This window comes from Rhinopithecus bieti, unplaced genomic scaffold (assembly GCF_001698545.2).
Source record: "Rhinopithecus bieti isolate Rb0 unplaced genomic scaffold, ASM169854v2 scaffold_2408, whole genome shotgun sequence".
In the NCBI taxonomy this organism is placed as follows: Eukaryota; Metazoa; Chordata; class Mammalia; order Primates; family Cercopithecidae; genus Rhinopithecus; species Rhinopithecus bieti.
Genome location: NW_016803672.1, coordinates 710,164 through 715,409, shown reverse-complemented (window position 1 = coordinate 715,409; position 5,246 = coordinate 710,164). Strand labels below are relative to the sequence as shown.

Below are 5,246 nucleotides of genomic sequence, written 5' to 3'. Positions count from 1 at the left end.
TCACCATGTTGGCCAGGCTGGTTTCAAACTCCCGACCTCAGGTGATCCACCTGCCTTGGCCTCCCAAACTGCTGGGATTACAGGTGTGAGCCACTGCACCCAGGCTCTACTTTTCTCCTTAACTTTATATACACAGAAAATAATTACAGTTTTCTACTTGTGTTGATGTGAAGTTTTGTTACAATAGGAGGGGAAAAAGATGTTGATTTAAAGACTAACAACGTAAGTAATAGATTAGATGAGGCTATAGTAACAATCGTATCATATAAGCAGGAGGAAAGTGACTGAAGATTGTGAAACATTCACATGGTTCAACCACTTCATTGCAATGTGGGAAAACCGAGACTCTGGCCAGGAGGAAGGTCAGCATCTGGGTTCAACTGTGAGTAAGCGGACACCACAGGCCCAGTCCTTCACCCATGCCCCCATCCCAAACCACCTCAACCACGTGGAAAACTGGCTCACCTGGTATCTTGCTCCATGGGCCTCCTCAGGGTGGAAGCAGTTTTGACGGTGGTTCTGGGTAAGCATGTTGGCCTCAAAGTGTTCACAGGGGGCACCCCCAGGCACCTCCTCCATATTGGGTGAGTCAGGCCAGGGCAGTTCCTATAATCCAATGGCTGAACCTCTAGGTGAGGCCTGGCAAAAACGAGGGAGAGGCAAAGACCAGATGACTGGCTAGCCACTCACCTGAACCTCAGCCCCAGTTGCCCCAGTTTCCAGGCAAGGACCAAGGAAATAAGGTTACTCATCCATTCCTTTGGATGTTCCTATTCTCCATCCATTCCTGTTCATTTATTCACTCAACAAACACTCGCTAAGCACCTACTAAGCACCCAAGCACTCTGCCAGCATTTGATGTGCGATTTCTAGTCCTTACTGCAGTGTTGCTAAAAGTGCACGCCAAGGACTCTGCATTACACCCTCCTGGGCTGTTCATAAAAATGCAGATACCAGGCCGGGCACAGTGGCTGATGCCTGTAATCCCAGCACTTTGGGAGGCCGAGGTGGGCCGATCACTTGAGGTCAGGAGTTCGAGACCAGCCTGGCCAATATGGTGAAACCCCGTCTCTACTAAAAATACAAAACTCAGGCGGGTGTGATGGGGCGTGCCTGTAATCCCAGCTACTTGGGAGCCTGAGGCAGGAAGATGGCTTGAACCCAGAAGGCGGAGGTTGCAGTGAGCCAAGATCGCGCCATTGCACTCCAGCCTGGGCGACTAAGTGAGACCCCATCTCAAAACAAAAAACAAAAAAATGCAGATTCCAGCTGGGCCCAGTGCGGACGGATCATTTGAGCCCAAGAGTTCAAGCCCAGCCTGGGCAACTGGCGAAACCCCGTCTCTACAAAAAATACAAAAATTAGCTGGGCATGGTGGTGCGTGCCTGTAGTCCCAATTACTCAGAAGGCTGAGGCAGGAGAATCGCTTGAACCCAGGAGGTGAAGGTTGCAGTGAGCCGAGATTGCACCACTGCACTCCAGCCTGGGTGACAAAAGCGAGACTCTGTCTTTAAAAAAAAAAAAAAAGTTATTTCCCAGATGATTCTAGTGCACCCCAAAGTTTGAGTGTCCTTGTATTATAGCTACTCTGCATTGTAGATCAAATTAATGCCAATTTTAGATCAGGCAACTAAGGCTCAGAGAGGTCCCTTTGCTCGCTCAAGGTCACAGTGGCTGATTCAAATCCAGGCCTGTGTGTGTCCCTGCTCTCTCGGAGGTGGAAGTGAGGAGCACTGGATCATACTGCCAACTCGCACAGCTCCCTTGGGAAGCACAGTGAGGGAGGCAAAAGGCTGGCCAGATATTTTCAGAGTTGAGGATGACGTCTTTGACAAACATGAACAGCCTGAAGTCACACAGCAAGTTTGTGGCAGAGCTTAGCCAAAAAGAAACCCTAATGTGTTTTTTTGTTTTGTTTTGTTTTTTTGAGACAAAGTCTCTCTCTGTTGCCCAGGCTGGAGTGCCGTGGTGTGATCTTAGCTCACTTGGCTCACTCGGCTCACTGCAACCTCCACCTCCTGGGTTCAAGCAATTCTTCCTCAGCCTCCCAAGTAGTTTCTGGGATCACAGGCATGTGCCATCATGCCTGGCTAATTTTTGTATTTTTAGTAGTGACAGGGTTTTGCCATGTTGGCCAGGCGAACTCCTGACCTCAGGTGATCCACCTCCTTCAGCCTCCCAAAATGCTGGGATTACAGGTGTGAGCCACTGCACCCGGCCCCTAGTTTCTTTTTTGAGGAGGTGGGGGCAGGGTCTTGCTCTGTCACCCAGGCTGGAGTGCAGTGGCTCGATCACAGCTCACTGCAACCTCAAACTCCCGGGCTCAAATGATTCTCTAGCTTCAGTCTCCCCAGTAACTGGGAATACAGGTGCACGCCACCATGCCCAGCTAATTTTTTAATTTTTTCTTTTGTAAAAATGGGCTCTTGGCCAGGTGTGGTGGCTCACGCCTATAATTCCAGCACTTTGGGAGGCTGAGGCAGGCAGATCATTTGAGGCCAGGAATTCAAGACCAGCCTGGCCAACATGGTGAAACCCTGTCTCTACTAAAACTACAAAAATTAGCTGGGCGTGGTGGCGCATACCTGTAATCCCAGCTACTCGAGAGGCTGGGGCAAGAGAATTGCTTGAACCTGGGAGGTAGAGGTTGCAGTGGAGCTAAGATCGCCCTGCTGCACTCCAGCCTGGGCAACAACGTGTCTCAAAAAAAAAAAAAAAAAAGGCTCTTGCTGTGTTACCCAGGCTGGTTTTGAACTCCTGAACTCCTGACCTCAAGTAATCCTCCTCCTTCAGCCCCTCAAAGTGCTGGGATTCCAGGTGTGAAGCATCACAACCTTCTGAAACCCTGGTGTCTTAACTTGTACAAGGGTTCTCCTTTCTGGGTGCCCCTAGGGGCCACCAACATTCATGCCCTAGAGTGAAGCTGGGTCAGGAGAGTCACTTCAAGATGCCCTCCCCACCCACACAGAGCCCCAAGGGAGGGTGGGGGGTGGGAGGAACCCAACATCCCAAAACACAAGCAGCTTTTGGTGCCCCCAGGTCACCTGCCCACATTCATCCTCACCTGGTGTGTTCCAGGGATCAGGCTTTTGTTGCCAATCTTGGTGGAGAGCTGAGGAATTTCACTTCCTCCCCTGGGACAGCCAGGGCCAAGGCTCCTCCATCATCAGACCTGGAGAAGGGAATGGGGTGGGGGCGACAGCAGGGCACGGTGGGGAAGGGCCACCCACTGGCCCTTCCGTGGCCCCTGGGTCTCTGATCCTCCCCGGGTGGTCGTCCTCCCGGCTCCTGGTGGTGGAAGAGGGGCGCATCGGCCCCGCCCGTCCTGGGCGTTTCTCTCCTGGTCTGGCCACATAAAGGAGCGTCGCCTAGCAGGAGAACGCCGCTCATTTTCCTGGGGGTGGGTAGCGGGCTCTACTCCACGTGCCCCTCTCTGCTCCCGTTTCCTCCCCTACCCACAACCAATAGGCAGAATCCTTCTCTAAAATGCACTTGAGATGTGGATATAATAATCAAAACCTTAAGCAGTTACACATGCCCCACCCAGAGAATGGACCCGAGACCCTCTCCATCCAGGCATTCAACCAGTTCCTCCCCGGATTCCTCGACCCCTACCCCTCCCGTAGGCCTCCCCCTACCAGCTCCTCTTTTCTGCGGCCCAGTGCTAACCTTGGCTGGATTTCCACGCACAGGGGCTGCCGGGGTGGGAGTACCAGGGTCATGGCCTCTTTATTTTAACAATGAATCAGAGCGATGCTCGGGAAGTGGAAGGCAGGCCACGCCCCTGACACGCTCGCATAGGCTCTCTCTGGGTGCCTCATTTACATGAAGACTGTGGGACTCTGTGGGACTGGACAAGCCAGAACAAGGGGCGGGGCGGAGGCGGGCGGGGCACGGATACCTCTGAGAGCGGGACTCGCTGCACGTTTAGCCTGGGCCGCCTGCAGCCCTCGCCCACTGGGGGTCCCCAGGGAGCCCTAGAGAGGGCTGGTACTGGCGGATCTGGCTCCTTCTGACCTCTTTCCCGTTGGTTCATTCTGGCTACAGTCCGCTGGGCTGGCTTTAGCACAGACCTTGGGCTAGAGTCTTAACCTCTCTGTCATGACAGTTTTCTTACCGCGGGGGCGGAGGTTGCAGTGAGCCGAGATAGCTATTGCACTCCAGCCTGGGCGGCAGAGCAAAACTCTGTCTAAAAAAAAAAAAAAAGCCGGGCGTGGTGGTGTGCGCCTGTAGTCTCAGCTACTCAGAAGGCTGAGGCAGGAGCATCGCTTGAACTCAGGAGGCTGAGGTTGCAGTGAGCCGAGATCACACCACTGCATTCCAGCCTGGGCAACAGAGTGAGACTCCGCCTTAAAAAAAAAAAAAAAAAAAAAAAAAGTTGTTTCCCATCTTTTTTTCCTTTTGGGTGTATTTGGGCAACTGCGGTGACTGGGAGGGGAGGAAGAGGGTGAATATTCCACTGACGGGCAGGAAGGTTTGCAGCAGGAGTCCAGGAGAGTATGGATGCATTAGATGGGGAAGGTAGATAGATTCAGAACTTTTAGGCGGTGAGCTTGGCACTAGCACGGAAATCTTAGATTATTTTGAGAGTTTGTTGGGATCACCTGGGAGATTGGTTCAGACAGGTTGCTGAACCTACAATTGACCCCACAGGCTGTGCCAGAGCTGAACGAAATGACTAAGACACAACTTCTCACTCAGAAAGCTCGTGATCTGGTTCGAGGGACAAACCAGGGTCCACGTGTGTTCAGATGTTTAAAGAAGGAAACACCTACTATCATGGGAGGCAGGTCTGAGAAGGCGGAGCAGAGAAACTTCCCTAGGAGGTGGCTCAAGGTGAAGGAAGCGAGAAGGCTGAGAACAGCCTGCAAACCTCCTGAAGTGTCTGCAGAAGGCCGATGCAGCCTCAGAACAAGGCAGATTTCTTAGCATTCCTCAACAAGGGAGGCAGGCAGTGAGCTCTCAAGCTCAGGAGGAACCGAAGCCCTCCCAGAGCACCTGCAAGCCATAAGGAAGGTCAAGGCTCAACCTAGGGGTGTCAAGGTCGTCAACACGCCACTGGGACTTGGAAAGGATGAAGCTGAGGCTTATATGACCCCGGAACACCTGCACACAGTTCTCACTCACCTCAACCCCTGGGGAGGGCTCAGGCCACTGAACAGATCCCTAACAAAGAAAGTTTCCTTTCAGCATGGGTCAGCAGGCTGAGCCCAGCTTCGGGTAACTATGGCCACACTCCTCCGTTT

General features: G+C 52.7%; 1 long non-coding RNA gene across 1 annotated transcript; it reads right to left on the bottom strand.

The window, feature by feature from the left end:
• Window positions 1-437: 437 nt before the first annotated feature.
• On the bottom strand, window positions 438-3,771 carry LOC108512866 (uncharacterized). The gene is made up of 3 exons (XR_001880723.1): window positions 3,670-3,771; window positions 3,065-3,172; window positions 438-639 (listed from the first exon to the last, which is right to left on the bottom strand). It is a non-coding gene; the product is annotated as an uncharacterized LOC108512866 (long non-coding RNA).
• Between the last annotated feature and the right edge of the window lie 1,475 nt (window positions 3,772-5,246).